The following is a 17,573-nucleotide window of genomic DNA, read 5'->3' on the forward strand; positions in this document are numbered from 1 at the left end:
TATCTCACCTATAAGAGAAACCTAATGAACAAAATAAACTGAAAAACAAAATAGAACCACAGGCACAGAAACATGGAATGGACTGACAGCGACCAGAGGGGATGGGGGAGGGTGATATTGAGGAAAGAGGGGGAAGGGACTAGTCAAAGAACATATATGAATGACCCATTGGCATGGAAAACAGTGTGGCAATTGACTTTGGGCATGGGGGTGTGGGGAGCGGCATGGGTGGAGGAGGGCATGGGGGGAAAATTGGGAGAACTGTAATAATATAATGATAAAAATTCTTTAAAAAAGAAGTATCAGTCTTAGGTGGCAGGCACATACATGCAAACTAAACTCATATTGATTAAACTTCTGTGCCACTTTAGAAATGGGTATTCTAACTTACTACTGAACTAGCAATATGGGACCACATCATAATAGCATCAGAGCATGTGTAAACTGAAAATTCTTTAATCACCATATTTAAATGTTCTAATTCTATAAAGGAAAAACCTGAGACAAGGAAAGGAGATGTGATTTGTGCAAGGTTACAGAGCAAGTTGGTGGCAGAACTGGAGACAAAACTGAAAATTCCTGATTTATAAATCAGTGAAATATGAGTACAACTGCAAGTCATGATCAATCCAACCCCTATTTATGGAGCACCTAATAGAGGTCAAACACAAAGGTCACAAGCAGGAAAAAGAGATATGAAGAGCTGAGTGCAGCACACCAACATGGTCATCTTCCTGATGAAAGGCCAGCAGTCGACTAGCTTTTCTGGGTAGTCCAAGTCCTACCGGAAATCTCTTCCAACAGTTATAATAATAGCAAAGGCTTCTTATCAACTTATCCTTTAAATCATTTAAAAACCTCTCCTCTACACAAGTGAGGACTAATAGAAATATACTGTAAGCTAAATATATAATTTAATATTTTCCAAAACCACAATAAATCATAAAGAGAAACCTATTAAATTAAGTTAGTAATATATTAGATTTAATCCAAAATATCTAAATATTATCACTTTAACATATAATTGATAGTAAAATTTAATGACCTATTCGTCGTCGTCGGCAGCCGTCCGTCTCGAGAGACGATGGTGTAGCTTCTTCAGAGTCTATCTGCACCGCCAAGAATGGCTGTGCAGTCCGACTCGGGAGTGACATGGTATCTGTCTCCTCCCGTGTTGAATCGACATCTTGCGATGACGCTGAAGCTACAGAGCCTGGGCAGGGTAATATGGAGGGTCTGCTGTTGCCCATGCAGCAGACCCCCCCTCTCTTCGCAGCTGAAGGGTCCAAGGGAAAGACGGAGTCGATACAGCTTGGGTTCAGGTGCGCCGCAGGAGTTGCCGGTGTTGACTACAACGTCAAACCGCCTTAGGGACTCCGGCTCCGGATTTTCTGTCGGGGTTTACTCCCTTAGCCTTCCCCTGAAGAGGTATGCCGCAAGGCAGCGGAGGTTTTTTGGAGTCAGAGTTTTCCTTCTCTGATGTACCCTGACTGGAAGATCGAACCAGCGACACTTAGCTCGCAGGCCGACGCTCAATCCACTGAGCTAAACCAGCCAGGGCAGAATGACCTATTACATGTTATAATATTTATACTAAGCCTTCAAAATCCAATGTGTATTTGCACTTACAACAGATCTTCATTTGAACCCACTCAATGTCAACTGTGCATTAATAGCCACATGTGGCTAGTTCTAGCTAGTTACTACTGTACTAAACATCAAGCTCCATAACATATACTAGAAAAAATCAGTCCCTTATGTATTTCTGAGAAGTTATTAAAATATAAGCCCAATATACTACCTGTAATAATCCAATAAATTATAAAAATTGGAAAATGCATTTTCAGATGGAGTGCTATGAACTCCATTGAAGTGTCCCACTTCCCTTGGTTTTTCTATACCATACTGCCTGAGTACACCAGGTCACTGGAAAGGTTAAATGAAAAGAAGCAAAGAGAACATTAAAATAAAATGTTATATTAAACTCAATAGGTTTTTAATACCTTTTGGCCTTCATTTGTTCCAAGTCTTTATAATTGGGATTAAACATTAATTTCACAGTGGCAAGTCAGAGCAGATAACAACAGGAATAGAGCCACTTTCTGGTAAGACATCAGGGACTAAACTGCCCATTCCAAATTAGGTATTTTTCCCCTATATCACTGTCAAGACTAGTTTTTCATAAAAGAGAGATCACTTTACATGGAAGGAATTATTAAACAGTCTAGAGGTTAGAAACACATTACCTAATTAATAGATGTTCATCCTCTATAACCTTGAGGAAATTCAGCCACAAAATTGAAATGCAACATACAATTTATATTTCTGAGCCCAGTGTTAACAATTATTATTCAGCAATACTATAGAATTTTTCAAAAGAGATCTTTCCTTTTTTAAAAAGATTTTATTTATTTATTTTTAGAAAGAGGGGAAGGGAAGGAGAAAGAAAGGGAGAAAAACATCAATGTGTGGTTTGCAGGCCGGTACTCAGTCCACTGAGCCACACCAGCCAGGGTTCAAATGAGAACTTTCTAGAAAAATTCATAATTTATGGTTTCGGTAACTATAACTCAATAAAATGTTACATCAAATTTTAGATCCCAGGAAGACTTATTTTAACCTTATAGTAGCTGGCCAGGAGAAGGTAGTTTCTGCAAAATCATTAAGCATAATTTAGTAGTTTTCCTAACTATCATTATATAGAAAAAAGGTTGAGAGGAAAATGAGGTACAAATCTTGGGTGTTTCTTGATTTTTTTCATGTATCTTGCTTTATGTATTGCCTTTGAAGAGATATCACTTTTCTTGTCTTGAAAAGTTGTAAAACACATTATTTCATTTCTACATATCTGAGGGGGGGAATCTTACTTTATATCTAGTTCGCCTACTATTTTATTTACTTTTATTAAAGGTTTTATTTTTATTTTTTAGAGAGAAAGGAAAGGGTGGAGAAAGAGAGGGAGAGAAACATTGATGTGTAAGAGAAACATAGATTGGTTGTTTCTTGCATGTCCCCAACTGGGGATTCAACCCACAACCCAGGCATATGCCCTAACCAGAAATTAAACCAGCAACCTTTCACTTTGCAGGATGACAACCAACTGAGCTACGCCAGTCAGGGCTAGTTTGCCTATAATTTTAAAATGTGATGCTCTTATTACTAAGATGATAAACAATGAAGGTTTATATTCCCTATATATTAAAATGACTAAAAGTTTGTATGTGTATAGAAAATGCCAGAAATTTTATTTTAATATAAATTTACTTTGAAATAGGGATATCCTTGTTTTAGCAAATCTGAGTGTCTGCAATTTGAAAAATGGGTAAAAATCTGCCAATTTTTTTTTAACCTACTGTGTAAATTCTGCAATACTCAGTGCATTTATCTAGGAACATTTGCAAATTGGTGGATATCCTAAAGAATGTGACCAGGATGTTATATAAGGAAAATTAAATCATGCTATCTGAGGGATGGTCAAGGGGAATGGAGAAAGACTGGTGACGATGTCAACTTTAACATAAATAGTAAGAACTCCGAAGGGAGGAGCAAATGATACAATAATAATTGGGAACTTTAATACCCCACAGCCAGACAGAAAATCAACATGGAAACAGTGGACTTGAACTGTACTTTAAACCAAATGAAGCTGACATATATAGAACACTCCATCAAACAGCAGCAGAATGTGCATTCTCAAAAGCACATGAAACATTGTTAAGGATAGATCCTGTGATAGGTCACAAAAGAAGTCTTAGTCAATTTAAGAAGACTGAAATCATACCAAATTCAGATAAGGATACTACAAGAAAAGAAAGTTACAGACCTATATTCCTGATGAACATAGATGTAAAAATTCTCAACAATTTACTAGCAAATAGAATTCAACAGCACATAAAAATATTATAAACTATGATCATGTCGAATTTATTCTTGGGATGAAGCAATTGTTCAATATATGTCAATCAATAAATGTGGTATACCACATAAACAGAAAGAATACAAACTATACTATCATCTCAATATACAGAAATTGCAGTTGGCAAAATTAAGCACCCTTTCATGATAAAAATTCTCAACAAATCAGTTATAGAAGGAATTGATTTAAACATTACAGGCCATATATGACCATCCAGCTAATATCATACACAAGGGTGAAAAGCTGGAAGCGTTTCCTCTAAGATGGGGAACAACACAAAGATGTTCACTCTCACCACTTAAATACTACATAGTACTGGAAGTCCTAGTCAGAGAAGTTAGGCAAGAAAAGGAAATAAAAGACATTCAAATCAGAAAGTAAAAAGTTCAGATGTCTTGGCAGATAACATGATTTTATACAGAGAGAGCCCTAAGGACTCACCAGAAACATTATCAGATGTGGTAAACAAATTCAGTAAAGTTGCAGGGCTCAAAATTAATATACAATAATTGCATTCCTATATACTAACCACAAACTATTCAAAGAAAAATTAAGAAAACATTCTTTATTGACTGGTTTGGGAGAGAAATGCCTTCTGTCAGCCCTGCCAGGGATTCTGAAGCTTAGTAAGACCTTTTATATGGATACTACTATGCCATACTTCTTGTTTCCTCTTGTGAGGGAGGGGAGATTCTTAACACTGCCTGATTTCTTTCATCGGGCATACCAGGCAAAGGGGTGACAGCCTCCTGTTTGCTTTCCTCAGAGTGGTGATGACTGCTCAAGTTTGTGTGCTTCTTTTTTTTTTTTTTTTTTTTCAAATTTGCAGTCAGGCCAGCTTTCTGTGCATGTTCACTACCCATCTGCAAAACCTTGCACTTGAGGTCTTCGAGTGCATGAACAGGGAGCCAGCCATTTGAGATGGGGTGTGGGTGAAGTACACAGAGCACTGGGGGTAACTGTGGGCCTGTTGGGGGAGTCCACAGGGGAGACATTCCCAGTGGCTAGTGGGTAGACTTCGTGATGAAATCTGTGAACCATGTAGTATGATCCACAACCTTATTTGATGCTTTAGAGAACCCTGGTTGCTGTTCTTCCAGTCCTTCCCCACCATCCAATTGTGCAGCACATCTGTTTTTTTCCGAATAAGATGAAAAATAACTGAACTTCTTTGGCAGTGTCCTGAACAGCTGGGGAAGCTGGGTGCCAACTCACACACTCTCATTTTTCCCTGTGGCAGAAACCACAGGCCAAGTTCTCTCTTGGCACTGAGTTGCGCTACCTTGGGGGAGAGAAGACACAGATACAGTGAAACTGTTTTCTTATCCTCTTGAGTGCTTCCAATCTCAGCTATGTTTGCCCCAACAGTGTTGTAGAACTGCTCTGCTGGACTCCTAGACTTTCACAAAGGGATTCTTGACCATGGGTGATTGTCAAAATAGGTGTTTTTTTGGTGGGAAGATGGTAGAAAACTCATATTCTTTCATTTTGTTGTTGTCACACAAGAATTTGGAAGTTTAAAGTTAAGTCTTTCTAATGGTGCTTCTTGAATAGCAAAAATAATGTCTTTTAAGGTTTCACATGGTGTTTTGGGGCAGTGAAGTGACCCTTCTGGAAGACATAAAAGCCTAGGAGCTCCTTTGCTCATGGTTCCATGGATCTAACAGATTCTTGTGTGTGTCATCACTTTGGGAATGTCCTCCTTCAACCTAATTGAAAAGAGGCATTCAGAAGCTTCCTTACTTCATATATTGTATCTCCTATGCCTATCCTGTCCTCTCATCTCTTTTATCTTAATAAAGTTTATAAGTAGAAACAGTATATGTCCATAACTTTTATTTTAAGCCATCCTCAAACTTGCTCTGGTCTTCATTCACCAGAACCTAAGGTACCATTTCATGAAAAATGATGCAACTGTTAAGAATGATGTTAGAGGAATCTTAAATTGTTAATAGCAAAATCCTATGACATATTACATCCAAAAAGCAACCACTAAAGAGCATCATAGAATGAGACGTTATTAAATTATAGCTATATATTTAGACACATACATAAAAACAATAAGAGAAAAAATGTATACCAGCTTGTTCACAAGTCTCATCTCTGGAAGTGAAATTATGTTTATTTCCCTCCTTTGTAGTCTTATGCATTTGCTACATTTAGGATAATTAATATGTATTACTTTAGTAATCAGAAAAAAAGTACGCTATGTCACAAATATAATTAAATAATGAACAATGGATGCCATAAACTTAATTTATTTTTATGGTAGTTCTTAATTAGTCCATTTTTTTCCAACAGTATGCTGGAAAATTTCATCTGGGTTTGATGAGAGTGATAATGGCCTACAGGGGAGGGTAAGAATTGTTTCATTTTCTATTTTTAATAATGGTGTCATGGATAATTTCTAATTTCTGATTATAAAACTAATATAAGTTGAATTTATCTAGGACTACAATTCACATATATGAGTTTAAATACATAAAATTAAAACTCTTATTTTAAACACATAAATAATTCAGATTAAAATAATTCAGGAAGTAAATTTAAATCCTTAAGATTAAACCTCTTAATTTAAATTAAGAAAATATATTATTTCCATTAAAATATTTTCTTCTTGGACAATGCAGCATTGGAAAACTAATAAACCGATGACCTGGATCTGCTAAATGTCTCACTGAGAATTAGACAAGTCAGGTTATCTCTTTATCCTGTATCTGAATATGAACAGAAATTTATATAGAAAATATATGTGTTTCTGAAGAGCAGCCTTCTAAAATATATTATCATTAAACATTTATTCCCTGGTCAGGATATAGTTGCTTCATGTATACAATGAGGGAGTTGGAATAAATGACCTATGATGAAAGTTTAATGGGCAATTGTCACCTTACATACATACCAGGTCCATGAATGAACCTGGGTTAATATGTCACCCCTTTCATATGAAGAGTTGCAAAACACTAAAGAACACACTTGTCCTTGTGAAAGAATACCCTTCATCAATCTGGCCCAATGACCATGTTAAAATATCTCTACAATTTTAAAGCATATCAGTCTTATCCATAAGAATACTTCCTGTCTATGTAGACTGTAATTCCCTTTAAATAATCCCTGAGATGAGTGTCCTGTCACTTGCAATCTCACCAACACTTGAAAGGGTTTCTTGGGCACCATGACCTTAAGGGGCTTTTTTTTTTTTACATCTGGATGTACTAATTCACATCACCCTTTATATTTTAGTTTTAAAGAAAATTTTATACAGAGGTTTCATTTGCAAGTAAAGGATTAACTTCTACTTTTCAGAAGTATCTAAACGCTGTACCATTTACCACTTTTCATAATGTTATCAAAATATGCTATGTGTGGTTTTGATTTCTGTGTGCAAAACTATAACTGAAATCTACAAATACACAGTTTAAGTAATTACATCTAAGTGAATACTATCATCAGTAATCCTATAACATAATTGTGACGCCAATAAGATTAACATTTTCCCATTTAAAATGTTCCCCAGAACAAGGGGCCAATGCTTCCAAGTATATTTTATTAATTATTTAAAAAATTAACTTAGAATTTCAAATACTGTCTCTCATAGTCATATTACCTACCATTTAGTGAATTCATTATGATTAACATCACCACTATGACCATCAAAGGAGCTAATAAATGACTATTTATTTAGCATTTTCCCAATAAAAACTAAAATGTAGTTTTATCCCTTTCTTATATGATTTTTCTTTTTAGCTCAGTCCAATAAATGAAGTCTTTAATCTTCCATTGTTTGACAGGTAATCTAACTTGGGTAATATATTTCTCTTTTTCTTTATTACACAACTTTTACTACCTCATTATTTCTTAAACTACATATTCAAATGTAATTAATTTATTAAAAGATTTCACTGCTATTATAATGGTAAATACTTACTGCACAATTGGATGTTTTTCTGACAGTTAAGTAAAACACTTCTTAATTGCTAAATATTAATTTTTGTAAGCATGTAAATTACTTTAGTCTACTAATTTCAAATTTCCTATGATAATGAGTCCCTGCCTGCCTAAATCTGAGGGGCACAACAAGGACCAATAACTTTGCGGCTAGAGACACCAGATCTAAGACATAAGGACTTTTGAAACCCTTCCTCAACTTCCCCCGGAAACTATTATAGTGCAGAGCCTAAAGAGAGTGTATGAAGAGGCTATAACATCCAGAAGGAGTAACCAAATAAGACTAGGTTAAATCACAAAGGGTTGGTGGAGCTTTAAAGGTACCAACATGTCTCTGGCAAATGTTGGAGTAAGTAATGCCTTGGACTCTAACCATTGGTAAGGCAGGTGCCAAACAGTACATATTACAGAATAAACTTTTGAAGTTAAGTCCTTGAGACTCCTTTGTAAACATTATGAACATGATCTCAAATTAGAGTCAGATGCCTTGGTTCGCTACCCAACTTTACTGCTCAGCCAGTCTTGCCTTGTTCTTTGTATTTAGTCCCTCATCACCTGACCAGTGACAATTAAACAGTGCTCAGTCATCATCATGAGCAGATACCTCAGACTCAGCCATAAGCAAGTCCAATGCATTTGCAATAGTCACCATTACAGTGAAAATCTGAGGATACTTGTTCATTACTTTTAGAGAGAGAGGAAGAGAGATAGGAAAGGAGAGAGAAAAACATTGCTGCGAGAGAGAAACATTAAAAGGTTTTCTCCCATATACGTCTGGACTGGCAATTGTATGCACCCAGACCAGGGATCAAACCCACAACCCAGGTATGCACTCTGACTGGGAATTGAACCTGCAACTTTTCAGTTATGGGATGACAGTCCAACTAACTGAGCCATACTGGCCAGGGCACAGTGAAAATCTCTTTAAACCCAAATCCAAAGCTCCTTCCAAGGCCTATTTATTTCAAATGATCTATATAAAAGCAGTTACAACATTTATCAAATACTAGATATGTGGTAGACAAAGATGTACTGCCCATATGACCCTTCAAGGAAATATGTGCAGCCCACCTGCTGGGAGTGTGTCAGTCCACAATTTCCAGCTGTCAGCTCCTTCAGGGTCTGTCTCAGTTTTAGAGAGTCACCTCCACTGAGGTATGCCCACAGCAGCTTACATATGGTACTCCAGCATATATGAAGGCGGTACTCTCTCCAGAGCTCTCAGTGAGGCTGATTGAGATTTTGTTGACCCTTCATTAAGTTTACTTTCTTCCTCTCCCAACCCTGCTCCTCCTTCCATCTCACAGCTATTTTTCCTCAATAACCATCATATACTGCAAACCCTCAATCTCAGAGTCTGTTTTTGGAGATCCTAAATTAAAGCAATGTATTCATGAAAGCAACAAGAGGAGCTAACACATTCTAATATCCTAAAATTTTCTTTAATAATATATTCTAAATAGGACTGCAGTATTAATCCCAAAGTAGAGCATATATGGTAGCTTAACAAAATGTTTTATAATCATGTAATATATGTCAATGACCTATCACTAATTCACTGATTTAACAATACTAATTGAATACCTAGTGTCTGAATCAATTATTGCTGCAGTAATGCTGCATGACAAACAACCCTGATATCTCAAAGGCAGATAAAAATATTCATTTCCTCACTCAAAGGTCTGTAAGTCAGCTGGGGAAGAGTTGATTCAGGCTGCAGATTGATTTTAAGTCAGCTTCATAATGTCTCTCATTCTAGTATGTAAGTTGAAGAGAGAGCAGTTAGCTGGATCATGTTCTTCTCATGGCAATGGCAGTAGACAAGAAGATAAGCCCAACTTTGAAAGTATATTTCAAATCTGTCTCACATCATATCTGCAAACATTTCATTAAACAAGAAAGTAAGTGGTGAAGATCGAAGAAAAGGGGTGAATAAGTATAACCCACCCATCCATCATAAGGTAATGATAAGGACATGGATGTGTAATACTACTACTGGTGACTGAATAATTAGGACAAGTATTTTATTCTACCATGTCTGCTACATATTAAGAGGTGTTATAAGCACTGAAGATACAGCAGTGCTCCAAACAGACAAATCCACTGCATGTCTAGATTTTAAATTGCAGGAGGAACATAAAAACAATGAGTACAATCACAAATGTTAATGGGGGGATCTCCATGGTGGAAAGACGTGTGTTCACTTTAAATTCTTTTACATTATGCTATATGTTTCAAAATGGTCATAGTAAAACATCAGAAGAAAGTAAAACAGGTTAAGGAATTTATAGAGTGATGTGTATTTGTGATATTTTGGGAATAGTGGTCAGTAAAGTATTTATGAGGAGCTAAGATTTGAGCGGAGACCTGACTCATGTCAGGGATGAATCCAAATGGAAATCTGGGGAAACACTTTTCCAGGAAGATGGAATAGCACATTAAAAGGGCTTTAAAGTCAGAGGTAACTGGTGTGTTCTAGGAGCAGCAAGAAAGCCAGCATGGCAGTGGATGACCTCAGAGTATTTCCTAGGGACCTAATCACATGAGGTCTTTTGGCCATAATAAGGACTTTGCATTTTATTTTAAATATCATGAATAGTATTACAATGTTTTCATTTAAACAGATAGTGAGAATGTGTGAACAGTTTATTAACTTCATTAATTAGAGAACCAATAGGAAGCAGAGAAGAGCCAGTTAAAAAATTATGTGACAAACAAGGATTTTTATAGTCAGGCAGAAAAAAAATTCTAAGACTGCTAAATTATATATACAAGATTTGTCTGAAAAAAGTTGAGCCATTGTCAATATAATGAGAATGGTTTGTGCAACATCAATGTAACCTGGCAGACAAAGAGAGTGGACTGGAATGTGCATGTGTGAACAATGATGACTTCACTGTACTAGTCAGTGGTGTTAGTAGACACTGTTGAGTGAGCATGTGTACTATGTGGCTGTCACATTCAAAATGACTGAGTGAGTAGAATAACAGATTGCATCACATTTTGTGTTAAGTTTGAACATTCCTCCACAGAAACTATTGGGATGACTCATAAGGCCACAACTATGGGCAACTGGTGACTAGCAGCTTCATCACAACATATCTGCTCATGCATCATGTCCTATGCAGACTTTTTTTGGGAAACATCAAATCACCCAGGCGACTCAGTCCCTCTACAGCCCAGTTTTGTCACCCTGTGACTTCTGGATTTTCCCAAAACTAAAATCACATTCAAAAGGGAAGATATTTTAGATGGTCAACAAGATTCAGGAAAATACAGTGGGGCAGTTAATGGCAATTGGGAGAACTGTGTGAGGTCCCAAGGTGCCTACTTTGAAGGGCAGTGAGGTGTCATTGTCCTATGTACAATGTTTCTTGTATCTTGTATCTTCTTCAATAAATGTCTCTATGTTTCATATTACATGGCTAGATACCTTCTGGACAGAACTTGTATGTTTGTATATATTTCTACAGGAAAGTAAAATCATAATTGTTTTGGGTTACTTCTCTACCAGGCTCCACAATCCTAACAACTTATCAATATCTACAAGTTAACTTCTAACCTTCCAGAGCTCTAAACCAATTTCAATGTTAATGGTTGTGGATGATTATTAGTCAAATAAACTGAGATAATAAGGCTACACTCAAATAAAAGTATGTGTCATGGGAGTATTAATCAGGCTTTTGAGAACATGCTTTAGCATGATATTTACATAGCAATTAAGATTTTGTGAATTTTCAAGTTTAGGATAAAACTTTCATTCACAAAAGACATGGAAGGTAACAGAATGTTGACAGAGTATGAGTTCTGTTTTAAAGGATTTCTCTTTCTGTTGCATGGAGAAGAGACTGCAGGATGCATCAATCAGAACCACTCATCAGAACTGTTACTGTACATAGTTAATTATCAATAAGAAAGTAAGAAAAAGGAATTGGACATTGTTGAGCATAATCATCCAGAGAGCATAAGCCTGTTTGCTTCACTCAGAAACCACAGCTTCATAGAGTCTAGGGGATCACAGCATTGCCCAACCAAGCATTAACACCCCTTTTCTCCATCCTCTGGTACTGAATTGTTGGGGAAAGCGGGGGGAGGTAAGCACATGTGCAATAGAAGTCAAAATGGCACAGGAGGAGGTGCTTGACCATGGGGCCTGTCAATCTAACTTGGGAGAGGGATCAGTTTGTCTTGGGGGGGGCGGTCATCAGAAGCCCACAAAAGCTTGGGAAGTTGATTGGTTATTTTGAAAAAGCTCCTGGTCTTTTACAATAACAAGATAATATAATGCCAGGGAACAAAGAAGAGTTTGCTCTCTTTCAGTGATCTGAGCTTCCCCATGAACTCATGCATTCTCTCTCCATAACCATGTGGCCTTATCAACCATGTGGCCCTAGCAGTCATGTGGCTGAAAGCCATGCAGACTCCAAATGTAGGCTGCAGGCAGGAGCTGGATACTGCAACCTAGGTACAGCATTGTAGCTGGGAACACAAGCTAAGCTAGCCAGATAGTGAGACAGACTGGACTAAACTAAGCTTTAATATGGTACAGGATCTCTGGACACCAGCCTTTGTTTTGGTCCTGCTAAAGGCACAGGTCAACTCTTTTCACAGTGGGGGATGGAAGTGAACCCAGGACAGCCTTTTGTGTTCACATCTATTTCAATAAAACTTACCATAAGACCATGCCTCCTATATGGGTCCCTGGAATGCTTTCCTTGTGACACTGTGAAATAGCCTCACTTCTACTAGTAACAGATGCCCATTATGGTATTTCTGATGAGAAGTGAACTTGGACTAAGGGTCTGTGCAGATGAAAAAAAAGTATAAGGATTCATAATATAATTTTGATGTTAAGTTTTCAGAAATTGCTGATATGTGCTTTTATCAACATATGCCCCTTAAAGACTATGACCATCGTTAGCAGTTCATAAGGCTTATCAGTGTGGGAAGGGAGGCTGGATCCAAAGTAACCCCCTTTCCTGATTTGTTCAGAAACTTTACTTGTATTTTATCTCCCCTTTTATGTGATCTCAATGTCAGCACCCCATTTTATCTATTAGTTAATTTCCTCTGCAGTAATGAAAAGTAATGTTTTCTTCAATCCAATAATGCTAAGAAACACACCTTAATCATATCAATTCTGAAATTCTCCTCTCCCTCTCTGACATCATCACATTTCCCACTCTCCTAGATCAGTATCATTAGATATATAACTGTGCTATCACTTCTATCATCTTAAGTAAACACTCATAGCCCCACTTCTTTGTCCAGCTCATGCCCATTTCTTTGTATAGTGAAACTCCTAGAAAGGATTGTCATAAACTCTGTTTCTATTTCCTCTTGAACCTAAATAAAGCTTATTCTCCAACCACTCCAGTAAAAATGCTCTTGTCAAGGTGAAAAATAAGTAGGTTGAATTGAAATGAAATGAATTGAAACACACTATTTATTTCCAGAGCCTCTTCTTATTTGACTTGTCAGCATCATTTGACTAAGTTGATCATATATATTCTCCTCCTTGGTACACTTTCTTCATGTAGTTTCCAGAATACTAAACACTCAGATTCCTTCCCACCTCAATTTACTCTTTCTCAGTCCCCTTTTTGAGTTTTTTATCTTCCAGACTTCTAAATGGTAGGGTGTCCCAGTGCCCTTGAAGGGTCTATTAGCACTCACATCTTTGGTAGTCTCTTTGTCTCTTGCCATATATATGCTGATAACTCCAAAATTTATGTCTCAAACCTAGATCCATCCATTGAACTTTAGACTTGCACATTCAAAAGTTTAGTTACAGCTCAACTGAAATGTCTAATAGTAATAATAAATGAACTATCATATAATAACAATAATAAAAACTAATGCTTCTATGGTATTTATTATTTGCTAGATCTTATCATAAGAACTCTCTAATTAAGTCACTTAATTCTCACAACAACCCTATGAAGTACTGTAGTGTAAACCCTGACTGCTGTCTTATCCTTTTATAATGCAAATACCTGACTTCGTTTTGATTTACCGGGAGGCATCCACTTCAAATGGGCACCCATTTCAAAACCAGCTAGGTCAAATAAATACATAGCCAACCACAGGACTAGATAAAGAACCAGTGTACCTTCGCCCACGCTTCCCCAGGCTTTATTTTAGAGATCTTGGCTGATTTCTATAACTCAACATTTGGGATGCCTGTTCTTTTTTTTTCTTTTCTGCGCTTTACATCCTCACTCTTATATTTTAAATTAGCCAATGCAGAGTGAGCCAGAGAAACCCTAGGTCCCCATCCTCGACCCCACTAAAAGTAGAACTCCAGCCAAGCCCCCTCTCTCTACCCTTCCCTACACAATGATCTCACTATGTGGCCTCATGTAATTTTAAGGACTTGTAAGAAATGTGTGTCTTTTCAAAGTTCCCTAATGGTTATTGCTGAGGGGGGGGTCTTGCAATCATAATAAGAAGATGGGCTGGTCCCACTGCAATATCAGTTACTGATAGGCTGAGACTGGAATAAAATAAGTATGTACTATTATCAACCCCCATTCTAAGATGAGGAAACAGGGACACAGACAAATTAAGTAATTTGCTCAAGTCATGCAGTTACTGAGTAGTGAAGTGAGAATTTGCATTCAGATAGTTTGGCTCCAGAATCTGTTCTTTTAACCATATGCCATCACTGCCAGTACTTAATCAGCATCTCAAACTTATGTCTCAAATTCAGATTCTGTTCCCAACCACCACCACCACCCCCAAAACTCATTCTTCCAGTTTTCCCCAAATCAGAAAATGATAACTCCAGTTGCTTAGAGCCAAAATGTTGATGTTATTCTTAACTCCCCACCACCTCACAACCCACATCTGTTTCATCAACAAATCCTGTTGGCTCTACTTCAAAATATATCCAGAATCTGACACCTTCTCAGCAATCCCCATTGCTACTATTCTGGTCTAAAACATCATTGTCATTGACCAGAAACACTGCAATAGTATGTTCAGTGGGCCCCTTGCTTCCATATTTGCTTTCCCTGCTTCAAACTCTGCAGTGGACCCTCCTCTTACACACAGTAAAAGCTTGATTCTTTATAATGGTCTATATGGATCTGTTCATTAATTCTGATCCACCTCTACTGGTCTCCTAGCTATTCCTAGAAAATATGAGACTTGCTCCTGCTTCAGGGCCTCTATAATTGCTGTTTTTTCTGCCTAGGATGCTTAGATATTTGCATGATTCATTCCTTCACATCCTTTATTCAAATGTCATTTTCTCAGTGATGTTTCCTTGGTCACCCTATCTAATTTAAGCCCTATGCAACCACTGCACAATCCCTCCTACATGCTTTATTTTTCCAGATTTTACTTATTTATCTTGTTTATTGCCATTATCCTCCTATAGAATGTGGGTTCTATGGCAGTAGGAATTTCTGGGTGTTTGCTTTTATAACCACGGTATCTAGAATAGTTCTTGGCACATACTTGGCACTCAGTAAATATTTGTTGAAAAAAATAAATGAATGAAGCCAAATAACTAATTTTTAGTGGTGGGAAATTCTGGCACAAAAACAGGTAAGTTGCGTTTCCCTTGGTTAAGGAGCAAGTGGTATCTAAGATATCTTTCTCTTAGAGAGATTTCCTTTCTCTCAGATGCTTCTCTCATTCTAGGCTTCTAAGTCACATCCTTATAGACATTAAGTAACCTGGGACTCAACTCATGCAGCAGACTGACATCTCCACAGGCTAGAGTTGACCTACGTAACTCTAACTGGAGTATCAAGCATAGATATTCCAAAGCTCTGCAAAACTTTCCTTATAGTGACTTTCATAGTCACTAAATTGCTTCTAAATTTCAATACCAGAGGCCTCAAATACTTATCAATGAGTTGCTTGTACCTTGGTGTCATCTTTTTAAACTCACTTTTAACTAGCAGACAATGTACTCAAAGGCAGAAACTCCTTTCTTCCAAAAAGTTTCAAACCTATGAATTGTAAAGACATTAACTGGAAGACAAAATCCTCATTAAACCTTAATTATAAACACTGAGAACTGATTTTTAAGAAGGAACTAAAAAATATTGATTCCTTCATTCTAAGAAGAGATTTCCAGGTGAAACCCTTTCTGGCAATTGAGCTGTATGTGTATGGGAATTTTAATTGAACTCTTTCAAAGACAGAGCCTTTATGTAAAATATAAACAGTCTCTGCACACATCTTCATAAGTCACTTGCTTAACAGTGCTTATCTTAATGGGGGCATTCAAATTCTGCATTTACTTCCAATATTTGTGGACTTCAGTTATACTTTCAAAATAAATATATGTCACAGAGCACCTAGTTTAGGTAGGAGCTGGCATGGAAGCAAATCTGTTGCAATTTTAAGATTTGTGCCTCTGAGCATTTTATAGAAATCTATTAAAGCACCTCATTGCCCTATTATTTGAGCAGGCATTTTGGTCTTACCTTGAGGATGCATAACTGACCCAGAAACCATTTTGTGATTATCAGACAGTGACTGCTGTAAAGCAGTAAGTGAGGTATTTTTTTCTCAGTTCTAGGGTTATTAGCCTTAGACAGCTTAAGTATAGCAGTAACTGCATATCAAGCTAGTAAAGTATGAAGGGAAATGAAGCCTGTGGTCTCTGGGAGATTCTGTATCTTCCAATACCTGCCATTAGCAAAAGTAACTTTTATTAAGTCCAAATTTGTTTAGTCAATTGGGGACTAATGGTGGGCTAGAGTTGCTGCTAAGATGTGCTTAGACTGGTTATTGATTTCAAAGTAAGTGGTGAGAACCAAGGGAAATATTGTGCTCCAGGAAGGTTTAACTCCATCTATGTGACCTTGGATAGACTGGACATATTTTTTCAGGCACATATAGATTTGTAATATTTTAATCCAAGAGGACCTAACCTAAATCCTAATGTTAAAGAACAAAATGAGACCTGGAGAAGTTAATAGACTTATGCAATTAATGAGATATACAGTTATGAGAGAACCTAGATCTCCAGATTCATGGGCTAGTCTTGTTTTTATTAGTCAATTATCAAAAATGTATTAAATGCAATAATGTATCAGGAATTGTGTTAGGCACATGAAGGATATAAAAATGACCATCAGGTTTTCTGCCTTTTAGATGTTTCTAAAAGCAAAATGTGTTCTAATCATACCACCTTACTAAACAATTACATTAAATATCCGGGTTGAAAGTTTTAAAAAGAAGAGAGGTTCAGTTTCTATCAAAATGCTTCTGGGAGTTCAGATTCAAAGCTGCCTACCACCACACGCACAAAGAAATGATTGAGTTTATATTTTAAATAAAAAGACACAACTGGATTTTTAAAATAAAATAAGTAAATCTGTGTACTAAAAATAGATAAGAAATACAGAGTGGTTGAATTAGTTTGCTTAAGCTGCCATAAAGAAGTATAACACACTGGGTGGCATTACCATCATAAGTGTATTATTCTCTTAGAGGTTAGAAGTCCAAGACCAATGGATCAGCAGAGTTGGTTTCTTCTGAAGACCACTCTTCTTGGCTTATAAATGGCCATTATCTCCCTATGTCTTCATATTATCTATCCTAGGTGCCTTTTTCTTAATCTCCTCTTTTTTATAATAATGCCAAGCATATTGGATTGAGCCCTACCTATATGACCTCATTTATCTTAATTACCCCTTTCAAAGATGCTATCTCTACATAACAGTCATATTCTGAGGTACTGGGG

The sequence above is a fragment of the Furipterus horrens genome, unplaced genomic scaffold (genome assembly GCF_987537825.1).
Source record: "Furipterus horrens unplaced genomic scaffold, mFurHor1.1.pri manual_scaffold_17, whole genome shotgun sequence".
NCBI lineage: Eukaryota > Metazoa > Chordata > Mammalia > Chiroptera > Furipteridae > Furipterus > Furipterus horrens.